A 13,273-nucleotide genomic window follows, 5' to 3' on the forward strand; every position below is an offset into this window, starting at 1 on the left:
CGCCGGGATAGAGAGTTGTCCTTTATACTGAAGATAGAGTTAAACGAGCTCTATTCAACGCACTCTTCGGCTTTGTTCTAACTCTAAGTACTGCGGAGTTATGGCGGCTAGAATGTCGGCGGAATAGGGGTTCAAACCCCTCCCCTTTTTTTCTCGAAATTCACAAAGTGTTCGCGATTGTCATCTTAATGCTATCGTGTAAGAAGTAAGTCAGAGGGAATACAGGGCCGCACCCCGTTCTTCGGTATGGCCATTATTTCCGGAATTAGAGACTCAAATATTTTAGGTACCCAAAAATTGGGGCGAGAAAAAAGTGCGACGGATTTGCTGGATTTTTGCGGTGATTACTAGGGAAGATGCTGGGGTACTACAGTTAAAAGGGCGCGCCTGTGAGCCGCTGCGTTCTCCTTGTGTAGAAAAAAGTCTGTTTTGGAAGGTCAAAATGACCATTTTTTGAAAATTTGTCGGCCTCTCCGATCCAAACGCGCCGGGATAGAGAGTTGTCCTTTATACTGAAGATAGAGTTCAACGAGCTCTATTCAACGCACTCTTCGGCTTTGTTCTAACTCTAAGTACTGCGGAGTTATGCGGGCTAGAATGTCGGCGGAATAGGGGTTCAAACCCCTCCCCTTTTTTTCTCGAAATTCAGAAAGTGTTCGCGATTGTCATCTTAATGCTATCGTGTAAGAAGTAAGTCAGAGGGAATACAGGGCCGCACCCCGTTCTTCGGTATGGCCATTATTTCCGGAATTAGAGACTGAAATATTTTAGGTACCCAAAAATTGGGGCGAGAAAAAAGTGCGACGGATTTGCTGGATTTTTGCGGTGATTACTAGGGAAGATGCTGGGATACTACAGTTTAAAGGGCGCGCCTGTGAGCCGCTGCGTTCTCCTTGTGTAGAAAAAAGTCTGTTTTGGAAGGTCAAAATGACCATTTTTTTAAAATTTGTCGGCCTCTCCGATCCAAACGCGCCGGGATAGAGAGTTGTCCTTTATACTGAAGATAGAGTTAAACGAGCTCTATTCAACGCACTCTTCGGCTTTGTTCTAACTCTAAGTACTGCGGAGTTATGGCGGCTAGAATGTCGGCGGAATAGGGGTTCAAACCCTTCCCCTTTTTTTCTCGAAATTCACAAAGTGTTCGCGATTGTCATCTTAATGCTATCGTGTAAGAAGTAAGTCAGAGGGAATACAGGGCCGCACCCCGTTCTTCGGTATGGCCATTATTTCCGGAATTAGAGACTCAAATATATTAGGTACCCAAAAATAGGGGCGAGAAAAAAATGCGACGGATTTGCTGGATTTTTGCGGTGATTACTAGGGAAGATGCTGGGATACTACAGTTAAAAGGGCGCGCCTCTGAGCCGCTTCGTTCACCTTGTGTAGGAAAATGTCTGTTTTGGAAGGTCAAAATGACCATTTTTTGAAAATTTGTCGGCCTCTCCGATCCAAACGCGCCGGGATAGAGAGTTGTCCTTTATACTGAAGATAGAGTTCAACGAGCTCTATTCAACGCACTCTTCGGCTTTGTTCTGACTCTAAGTACTGCGGAGTTATGGCGGCTAGAATGTCGGCGGAATAGGGGTTCAAACCCTTCCCCTTATTTCTCGAAATTCAGAAAGTGTTCGCGATTGTCATCTTAATGCTATCGTGTAAGAAGTAAGTCAGAGGGAATACAGGGCCGCACCCCGTTCTTCGGTATGGCCATTATTTCCGGAATTAGAGACTCAAATATTTTAGGTACCCAAAAATAGGGGCGAGAAAAAAGTGCGACGGATTTGCTGGATTTTTGCGGTGATTACTAGGGAAGATGCTGGGATACTACAGTTAAAAGGGCGCGCCTCTGAGCCGCTTCGTTCTCCTTGTGTAGAAAAAAGTCTGTTTTGGAAGGTCAAAATGACCATTTTTTGAAAATTTGTCGGCCTCTCCGATCCAAACGCGCCGGGATAGAGAGTTGTCCTTTATACTGAAGATAGAGTTCAACGAGCTCTATTCAACGCACTCTTCGGCTTTGTTCTAACTCTAAGTACTGCGGAGTTATGGCGGCTAGAATGTCGGCGGAATAGGGGTTCAAACCCCTCCCCTTTTTTTCTCGAAATTCAGAAAGTGTTCGCGATTGTCATCTTAATGCTATCGTGTAAGAAGTAAGTCAGAGGGAATACAGGGCCGCACCCCGTTCTTCGGTATGGCCATTATTTCCGGAATTAGAGACTCAAATATTTTAGGTACCCAAAAATTGGGGCGAGAAAAAAGTGCGACGGATTTGCTGGATTTTTGCGGTGATTACTAGGGAAGATGCTGGGGTACTACAGTTAAAAGGGCGCGCCTCTGAGCCGCTTCGTTCTCCTTGTGTAGAAAAAAGTCTGTTTTGGAAGGTCAAAATGACCATTTTTTGAAAATTTGTCGGCCTCTCCGATCCAAACGCGCCGGGATAGAGAGTTGTCCTTTATACTGAAGATAGAGTTCAACGAGCTCTATTCAACGCACTCTTCGGCTTTGTTCTAACTCTAAGTACTGCGGAGTTATGGCGGCTAGAATGTCGGCGGAATAGGGGTTCAAACCCCTCCCCTTTTTTTCTCGAAATTCAGAAAGTGTTCGCGATTGTCATCTTAATGCTATCGTGTAAGAAGTAAGTCAGAGGGAATACAGGGCCGCACCCCGTTCTTCGGTATGGCCATTATTTCCGGAATTAGAGACTCAAATATTTTAGGAACCCAAAAATTGGGGCGAGAAAAAAGTGCGACGGATTTGCTGGATTTTTGCGGTGATTACTAGGGAAGATGCTGGGGTACTACAGTTAAAAGTGCGCGCCTCTGAGCCGCTTCGTTCTCCTTGTGTAGAAAAAAGTCTGTTTTGGAAGGTCAAAATGACCATTTTTTGAAAATTTACGGCCTCTCCGATCCAAACGCGCCGGGATAGAGAGTTGACCTTTATACTGAAGATAGAGTTCAACGAGCTCTATTCAACGCACTCTTCGGCTTTGTTCTAACTCTAAGTACTGCGGAGTTATGGCGGCTAGAATGTCGGCGGAATAGGGGTTCAAACCCCTCCCCTTTTTTTCTCGAAATTCAGAAAGTGTTCGCGATTGTCATCTTAATGCTATCGTGTAAGAAGTAAGTCAGAGGGAATACAGGGCCGCACCCCGTTCTTCGGTATGGCCATTATTTCCGGAATTAGAGACTCAAATATTTTAGGTACCCAAAAATTGGGGCGAGAAAAAAGTGCGACGGATTTGCTGGATTTTTGCGGTGATTACTAGGGAAGATGCTGGGGTACTACAGTTAAAAGGGCGCGCCTCTGAGCCGCTTCGTTCTCCTTGTGTAGAAAAAAGTCTGTTTTGGAAGGTCAAAATGACCATTTTTTGAAAATTTGGCGGCCTCTCCGATCCAAACGCGCCGGGATAGAGAGTTGTCCTTTATACTGAAGATAGAGTTCAACGAGCTCTATTCAACGCACTCTTCGGCTTTGTTCTAACTCTAAGTACTGCGGAGTTATGGCGGCTAGAATGTCGGCGGAATAGGGGTTCAAACCCCTCCCCTTTTTTTCTCGAAATTCAGAAAGTGTTCGCGATTGTCATCTTAATGCTATCGTGTAAGAAGTAAGTCAGAGGGAATACAGGGCCGCACCCCGTTCTTCGGTATGGCCATTATTTCCGGAATTAGAGACTCAAATATTTTAGGAACCCAAAAATTGGGGCGAGAAAAAAGTGCGACGGATTTGCTGGATTTTTGCGGTGATTACTAGGGAAGATGCTGGGATACTACAGTTAAAAGGGCGCGCCTGTGAGCCGCTGCGTTCTCCTTGTGTAGAAAAAAGTCTGTTTTGGAAGGTCAAAATGACCATTTTTTGAAAATTTGTCGGCCTCTCCGATCCAAACGCGCCGGGATAGAGAGTTGACCTTTATACTGAAGATAGAGTTCAACGAGCTCTATTCAACGCACTCTTCGGCTTTGTTCTGACTCTAAGTACTGCGGAGTAATGGCGGCTAGAATGTCGGCGGAATAGGGGTTCAAACCCCTCCCCTTTTTTTCTCGAAATTCAGAAAGTGTTCGCGATTGTCATCTTAATGCTATCGTTTAAGAAGTAAGTCAGAGGGAATACAGGGCCGCACCCCGTTCTTCGGTATGGCCATTATTTCCGGAATTAGAGACTCAAATATTTTAGGAACCCAAAAATTGGGGCGAGAAAAAAGTGCGACGGATTTGCTGGATTTTTGCGGTGATTACTAGGGAAGATGCTGGGATACTACAGTTAAAAGGGCGCGCCTGTGAGCCGCTGCGTTCTCCTTGTGTAGAAAAAAGTCTGTTTTGGAAGGTCAAAATGACCATTTTTTGAAAATTTGTCGGCCTCTCCGATCCAAACGCGCCGGGATAGAGAGTTGACCTTTATACTGAAGATAGAGTTCAACGAGCTCTATTCAACGCACTCTTCGGCTTTGTTCTGACTCTAAGTACTGCGGAGTTATGGCGGCTAGAATGTCGGCGGAATAGGGGTTCAAACCCCTCCCCTTTTTTTCTCAAAATTCAGAAAGTGTTCGCGATTGTCATTTTAATGCTATCGTGTAAGAAGTAAGTCAGAGGGAATACAGGGCCGCACCCCGTTCTTCTGTATGGCCATTATTTCCGGAATTAGAGACTCAAATATTTTAGGTACCCAAAAATTGGGGCGAGAAAAAAGTGCGACGGATTTGCTGGATTTTTGCGGTGATTACTAGGGAAGATGCTGGGGTACTACAGTTAAAAGGGCGCGCCTCTGAGCCGCTTCGTTCTCCTTGTCTAGAAAAAAGTCTGTTTTGGAAGGTCAAAATGACCATTTTTTGAAAATTTGTCGGCCTCTCCGATCCAAACGCGCCGGGATAGAGAGTTGTCCTTTATACTGAAGATAGAGTTCAACGAGCTCTATTCAACGCACTCTTCGGCTTTGTTCTGACTCTAAGTACTGCGGAGTTATGGCGGCTAGAATGTCGGCGGAATAGGGGTTCAAACCCCTCCCCTTTTTTTCTCGAAATTCAGAAAGTGTTCGCGATTGTCATCTTAATGCTATCGTGTAAGAAGTAAGTCAGAGGGAATACAGGGCCGCACCCCGTTCTTCGGTATGGCCATTATTTCCGGAATTAGAGACTCAAATATTTTAGGTACCCAAAAATTGGGGCGAGAAAAAAGTGCGACGGATTTGCTGGATTTTTGCGGTGATTACTAGGGAAGATGCTGGGGTACTACAGTTAAAAGGGCGCGCCTCTGAGCCGCTTCGTTCTACTTGTGTAGAAAAAAGTCTGTTTTGGAAGGTCAAAATGACCATTTTTTGAAAATTTGTCGGCCTCTCCGATCCAAACGCGCCGGGATAGAGAGTTGTCCTTTATACTGAAGATAGAGTTCAACGAGCTCTATTCAACGCACTCTTCGGCTTTGTTCTAACTCTAAGTACTGCGGAGTTATGGCGGCTAGAATGTCGGCGGAATAGGGGTTCAAACCCCTCCCCTTTTTTTCTCGAAATTCAGAAAGTGTTCGCGATTGTCATCTTAATGCTATCGTGTAAGAAGTAAGTCAGAGGGAATACAGGGCCGCACCCCGTTCTTCGGTATGGCCATTATTTCCGGAATTAGAGACTCAAATATCTTAGGTACCCAAAAATAGGGGCGAGAAAAAAGTGCGACGGATTTGCTGGATTTTTGCGGTGATTACTAGGGAAGATGCTGGGATACTACAGTTAAAAGGGCGCGCCTCTGAGCCGCTTCGTTCACCTTGTGTAGGAAAATGTCTGTTTTGGAAGGTCAAAATGACCATTTTTTGAAAATTTGTCGGCCTCTCCGATCCAAACGCGCCGGGATAGAGAGTTGTCCTTTATACTGAAGATAGAGTTCAACGAGCTCTATTCAACGCACTCTTCGGCTTTGTTCTAACTCTAAGTACTGCGGAGTTATGGCGGCTAGAATGTCGGCGGAATAGGGGTTCAAACCCCTCCCCTTTTTTTCTCGAAATTCAGAAAGTGTTCGCGATTGTCATCTTAATGCTATCGTGTAAGAAGTAAGTCAGAGGGAATACAGGGCCGCACCCCGTTCTTCGGTATGGCCATTATTTCCGGAATTAGAGACTGAAATATTTTAGGTACCCAAAAATTGGGGCGAGAAAAAAGTGCGACGGATTTGCTGGATTTTTGCGGTGATTACTAGGGAAGATGCTGGGATACTACAGTTAAAAGGGCGCGCCTGTGAGCCGCTGCGTTCTCCTTGTGTAGAAAAAAGTCTGTTTTGGAAGGTCAAAATGACCATTTTTTGAAAATTTGTCGGCCTCTCCGATCCAAACGCGCCGGGATAGAGAGTTGTCCTTTATACTGAAGATAGAGTTCAACGAGCTCTATTCAACGCACTCTTCGGCTTTGTTCTGACTCTAAGTACTGCGGAGTTATGGCGGCTAGAATGTCGGCGGAATAGGGGTTCAAACCCCTCCCCTTTTTTTCTCGAAATTCAGAAAGTGTTCGCGATTGTCATCTTAATGCTATCGTGTAAGAAGTAAGTCAGAGGTAATACAGGGCCGCACCCCGTTCTTCGGTATGGCCATTATTTCCGGAATTAGAGACTCAAATATTTTAGGTACCCAAAAATTGGGGCGAGAAAAAAGTGCGACGGATTTGCTGGATTTTTGCGGTGATTACTAGGGAAGATGCTGGGGTACTACAGTTAAAAGGGCGCGCCTGTGAGCCGCTGCGTTCTCCTTGTGTAGAAAAAAGTCTGTTTTGGAAGGTCAAAATGACCATTTTTTTTAAATTTGTCGGCCTCTCCGATCCAAACGCGCCGGGATAGAGAGTTGTCCTTTATACTGAAGATAGAGTTAAACGAGCTCTATTCAACGCACTCTTCGCTTTGTTCTAACTCTAAGTACTGCGGAGTTATGGCGGCTAGAATGTCGGCGGAATAGGGGTTCAAACCCCTCCCCTTTTTTTCTCGAAATTCAGAAAGTGTTCGCGATTGTCATCTTAATGCTATCGTGTAAGAAGTAAGTCAGAGGGAATACAGGGCCGCACCCCGTTCTTCGGTATGGCCATTATTTCCGGAATTAGAGACTCAAATATTTTAGGAACCCAAAAATTGGGGCGAGAAAAAAGTGCGACGGATTTGCTGGATTTTTGCGGTGATTACTAGGGAAGATGCTGGGATACTACAGTTAAAAGGGCGCGCCTGTGAGCCGCTGCGTTCTCCTTGTGTAGAAAAAAGTCTGTTTTGGAAGGTCAAAATGACCATTTTTTGAAAATTTGTCGGCCTCTCCGATCCAAACGCGCCGGGATAGAGAGTTGTCCTTTATACTGAAGATAGAGTTCAACGAGCTCTATTCAACGCACTCTTCGGCTTTGTTCTGACTCTAAGTACTGCGGAGTTATGGCGGCTAGAATGTCGGCGGAATAGGGGTTCAAACCCCTCCCCTTTTTTTCTCGAAATTCAGAAAGTGTTCGCGATTGTCATCTTAATGCTATCGTGTAAGAAGTAAGTCAGAGGTAATACAGGGCCGCACCCCGTTCTTCGGTATGGCCATTATTTCCGGAATTAGAGACTCAAATATTTTAGGTACCCAAAAATTGGGGCGAGAAAAAAGTGCGACGGATTTGCTGGATTTTTGCGGTGATTACTAGGGAAGATGCTGGGGTACTACAGTTAAAAGGGCGCGCCTGTGAGCCGCTGCGTTCTCCTTGTGTAGAAAAAAGTCTGTTTTGGAAGGTCAAAATGACCATTTTTTGAAAATTTGTCGGCCTCTCCGATCCAAACGCGCCGGGATAGAGAGTTGTCCTTTATACTGAAGATAGAGTTCAACGAGCTCTATTCAACGCACTCTTCGGCTTTGTTCTAACTCTAAGTACTGCGGAGTTATGCGGGCTAGAATGTCGGCGGAATAGGGGTTCAAACCCCTCCCCTTTTTTTCTCGAAATTCAGAAAGTGTTCGCGATTGTCATCTTAATGCTATCGTGTAAGAAGTAAGTCAGAGGGAATACAGGGCCGCACCCCGTTCTTCGGTATGGCCATTATTTCCGGAATTAGAGACTCAAATATATTAGGTACCCAAAAATAGGGGCGAGAAAAAAGTGCGACGGATTTGCTGGATTTTTGCGGTGATTACTAGGGAAGATGCTGGGATACTACAGTTAAAAGGGCGCGCCTCTGAGCCGCTTCGTTCACCTTGTGTAGGAAAATGTCTGTTTTGGAAGGTCAAAATGACCATTTTTTGAAAATTTGTCGGCCTCTCCGATCCAAACGCGCCGGGATAGAGAGTTGTCCTTTATACTGAAGATAGAGTTCAACGAGCTCTATTCAACGCACTCTTCGGCTTTGTTCTAACTCTAAGTACTGCGGAGTTATGGCGGCTAGAATGTCGGCGGAATAGGGGTTCAAACCCCTCCCCTTTTTTTCTCGAAATTCAGAAAGTGTTCGCGATTGTCATCTTAATGCTATCGTGTAAGAAGTAAGTCAGAGGGAATACAGGGCCGCACCCCGTTCTTCGGTATGGCCATTATTTCCGGAATTAGAGACTGAAATATTTTAGGTACCCAAAAATTGGGGCGAGAAAAAAGTGCGACGGATTTGCTGGATTTTTGCGGTGATTACTAGGGAAGATGCTGGGATACTACAGTTAAAAGGGCGCGCCTCTGAGCCGCTTCGTTCACCTTGTGTAGGAAAATGTCTGTTTTGGAAGGTCAAAACGACCATTTTTTTAAAATTTGTCGGCCTCTCCGATCCAAACGCGCCGGGATAGAGAGTTGTCCTTTATACTGAAGATAGAGTTCAACGAGCTCTATTCAACGCACTCTTCGGCTTTGTTCTAACTCAAAGTACTGCGGAGTTATGGCGGCTAGAATGTCGGCGGAATAGGGGTTCAAACCCTTCCCCTTTTTTTCTCGAAATTCACAAAGTGTTCGCGATTGTCATCTTAATGCTATCGTGTAAGAAGTAAGTCAGAGGGAATACAGGGCCGCACCCCGTTCTTCGGTATGGCCATTATTTCCGGAATTAGAGACTCAAATATATTAGGTACCCAAAAATAGGGGCGAGAAAAAAGTGCGACGGATTTGCTGGATTTTTGCGGTGATTACTAGGGAAGATGCTGGGATACTACAGTTAAAAGGGCGCGCCTCTGAGCCGCTTCGTTCACCTTGTGTAGGAAAATGTCTGTTTTGGAAGGTCAAAATGACCATTTTTTGAAAATTTGTCGGCCTCTCCGATCCAAACGCGCCGGGATAGAGAGTTGTCCTTTATACTGAAGATAGAGTTCAACGAGCTCTATTCAACGCACTCTTCGGCTTTGTTCTGACTCTAAGTACTGCGGAGTTATGGCGGCTAGAATGTCGGCGGAATAGGGGTTCAAACCCTTCCCCTTATTTCTCGAAATTCAGAAAGTGTTCGCGATTGTCATCTTAATGCTATCGTGTAAGAAGTAAGTCAGAGGGAATACAGGGCCGCACCCCGTTCTTCGGTATGGCCATTATTTCCGGAATTAGAGACTCAAATATTTTAGGTACCCAAAAATAGGGGCGAGAAAAAAGTGCGACGGATTTGCTGGATTTTTGCGGTGATTACTAGGGAAGATGCTGGGATACTACAGTTAAAAGGGCGCGCCTCTGAGCCGCTTCGTTCTCCTTGTGTAGAAAAAAGTCTGTTTTGGAAGGTCAAAATGACCATTTTTTGAAAATTTGTCGGCCTCTCCGATCCAAACGCGCCGGGATAGAGAGTTGTCCTTTATACTGAAGATAGAGTTCAACGAGCTCTATTCAACGCACTCTTCGGCTTTGTTCTAACTCTAAGTACTGCGGAGTTATGGCGGCTAGAATGTCGGCGGAATAGGGGTTCAAACCCCTCCCCTTTTTTTCTCGAAATTCACAAAGTGTTCGCGATTGTCATCTTAATGCTATCGTGTAAGAAGTAAGTCAGAAGGAATACAGGGCCGCACCCCGTTCTTCGGTATGGCCATTATTTCCGGAATTAGAGACTCAAATATTTTAGGTACCCAAAAATTGGGGCGAGAAAAAAGTGCGACGGATTTGCTGGATTTTTGCGGTGATTACTAGGGAAGATGCTGGGGTACTACAGTTAAAAGGGCGCGCCTCTGAGCCGCTTCGTTCTCCTTGTGTAGAAAAAAGTCTGTTTTGGAAGGTCAAAATGACCATTTTTTGAAAATTTGTCGGCCTCTCCGATCCAAACGCGCCGGGATAGAGAGTTGACCTTTATACTGAAGATAGAGTTCAACGAGCTCTATTCAACGCACTCTTCGGCTTTGTTCTAACTCTAAGTACTGCGGAGTTATGGCGGCTAGAATGTCGGCGGAATAGGGGTTCAAACCCCTCCCCTTTTTTTCTCGAAATTCAGAAAGTGTTCGCGATTGTCATCTTAATGCTATCGTGTAAGAAGTAAGTCAGAGGGAATACAGGGCCGCACCCCGTTCTTCGGTATGGCCATTATTTCCGGAATTAGAGACTCAAATATTTTAGGTACCCAAAAATTGGGGCGAGAAAAAAGTGCGACGGATTTGCTGGATTTTTGCGGTGATTACTAGGGAAGATGCTGGGGTACTACAGTTAAAAGGGCGCGCCTCTGAGCCGCTTCGTTCTCCTTGTGTAGAAAAAAGTCTGTTTTGGAAGGTCAAAATGACCATTTTTTGAAAATTTGGCGGCCTCTCCGATCCAAACGCGCCGGGATAGAGAGTTGTCCTTTATACTGAAGATAGAGTTCAACGAGCTCTATTCAACGCACTCTTCGGCTTTGTTCTAACTCTAAGTACTGCGGAGTTATGGCGGCTAGAATGTCGGCGGAATAGGGGTTCAAACCCCTCCCCTTTTTTTCTCGAAATTCAGAAAGTGTTCGCGATTGTCATCTTAATGCTATCGTGTAAGAAGTAAGTCAGAGGGAATACAGGGCCGCACCCCGTTCTTCGGTATGGCCATTATTTCCGGAATTAGAGACTCAAATATTTTAGGAACCCAAAAATTGGGGCGAGAAAAAAGTGCGACGGATTTGCTGGATTTTTCCGGTGATTACTAGGGAAGATGCTGGGATACTACAGTTAAAAGGGCGCGCCTCTGAGCCGCTTCGTTCTACTTGTGTAGAAAAAAGTCTGTTTTGGAAGGTCAAAATGACCATTTTTTGAAAATTTGTCGGCCTCTCCGATCCAAACGCGCCGGGATAGAGAGTTGTCCTTTATACTGAAGATAGAGTTCAACGAGCTCTATTCAACGCACTCTTCGGCTTTGTTCTAACTCTAAGTACTGCGGAGTTATGGCGGCTAGAATGTCGGCGGAATAGGGGTTCAAACCCCTCCCCTTTTTTTCTCGAAATTCAGAAAGTGTTCGCGATTGTCATCTTAATGCTATCGTGTAAGAAGTAAGTCAGAGGGAATACAGGGCCGCACCCCGTTCTTCGGTATGGCCATTATTTCCGGAATTAGAGACTCAAATATCTTAGGTACCCAAAAATAGGGGCGAGAAAAAAGTGCGACGGATTTGCTGGATTTTTGCGGTGATTACTAGGGAAGATGCTGGGATACTACAGTTAAAAGGGCGCGCCTCTGAGCCGCTTCGTTCACCTTGTGTAGGAAAATGTCTGTTTTGGAAGGTCAAAATGACCATTTTTTGAAAATTTGTCGGCCTCTCCGATCCAAACGCGCCGGGATAGAGAGTTGTCCTTTATACTGAAGATAGAGTTCAACGAGCTCTATTCAACGCACTCTTCGGCTTTGTTCTAACTCTAAGTACTGCGGAGTTATGGCGGCTAGAATGTCGGCGGAATAGGGGTTCAAACCCCTCCCCTTTTTTTCTCGAAATTCAGAAAGTGTTCGCGATTGTCATCTTAATGCTATCGTGTAAGAAGTAAGTCAGAGGGAATACAGGGCCGCACCCCGTTCTTCGGTATGGCCATTATTTCCGGAATTAGAGACTCAAATATTTTAGGTACCCAAAAATTGGGGCGAGAAAAAAGTGCGACGGATTTGCTGGATTTTTGCGGTGATTACTAGGGAAGATGCTGGGGTACTACAGTTAAAAGGGCGCGCCTGTGAGCCGCTGCGTTCTCCTTGTGTAGAAAAAAGTCTGTTTTGGAAGGTCAAAATGACCATTTTTTTTAAATTTGTCGGCCTCTCCGATCCAAACGCGCCGGGATAGAGAGTTGTCCTTTATACTGAAGATAGAGTTAAACGAGCTCTATTCAACGCACTCTTCGGCTTTGTTCTAACTCTAAGTACTGCGGAGTTATGGCGGCTAGAATGTCGGCGGAATAGGGGTTCAAACCCCTCCCCTTTTTTTCTCGAAATTCAGAAAGTGTTCGCGATTGTCATCTTAATGCTATCGTGTAAGAAGTAAGTCAGAGGGAATACAGGGCCGCACCCCGTTCTTCGGTATGGCCATTATTTCCGGAATTAGAGACTCAAATATTTTAGGAACCCAAAAATTGGGGCGAGAAAAAAGTGCGACGGATTTGCTGGATTTTTGCGGTGATTACTAGGGAAGATGCTGGGATACTACAGTTAAAAGGGCGCGCCTGTGAGCCGCTGCGTTCTCCTTGTGTAGAAAAAAGTCTGTTTTGGAAGGTCAAAATGACCATTTTTTGAAAATTTGTCGGCCTCTCCGATCCAAACGCGCCGGGATAGAGAGTTGTCCTTTATACTGAAGATAGAGTTCAACGAGCTCTATTCAACGCACTCTTCGGCTTTGTTCTGACTCTAAGTACTGCGGAGTTATGGCGGCTAGAATGTCGGCGGAATAGGGGTTCAAACCCCTCCCCTTTTTTTCTCGAAATTCAGAAAGTGTTCGCGATTGTCATCTTAATGCTATCGTGTAAGAAGTAAGTCAGAGGTAATACAGGGCCGCACCCCGTTCTTCGGTATGGCCATTATTTCCGGAATTAGAGACTCAAATATTTTAGGTACCCAAAAATTGGGGCGAGAAAAAAGTGCGACGGATTTGCTGGATTTTTGCGGTGATTACTAGGGAAGATGCTGGGGTACTACAGTTAAAAGGGCGCGCCTGTGAGCCGCTGCGTTCTCCTTGTGTAGAAAAAAGTCTGTTTTGGAAGGTCAAAATGACCATTTTTTGAAAATTTGTCGGCCTCTCCGATCCAAACGCGCCGGGATAGAGAGTTGTCCTTTATACTGAAGATAGAGTTCAACGAGCTCTATTCAACGCACTCTTCGGCTTTGTTCTAACTCTAAGTACTGCGGAGTTATGCGGGCTAGAATGTCGGCGGAATAGGGGTTCAAACCCCTCCCCTTTTTTTCTCGAAATTCAGAAAGTGTTCGCGATTGTC

This window comes from Periplaneta americana, chromosome 16 (assembly GCF_040183065.1).
Source record: "Periplaneta americana isolate PAMFEO1 chromosome 16, P.americana_PAMFEO1_priV1, whole genome shotgun sequence".
Lineage (NCBI taxonomy): Eukaryota > Metazoa > Arthropoda > Insecta > Blattodea > Blattidae > Periplaneta > Periplaneta americana.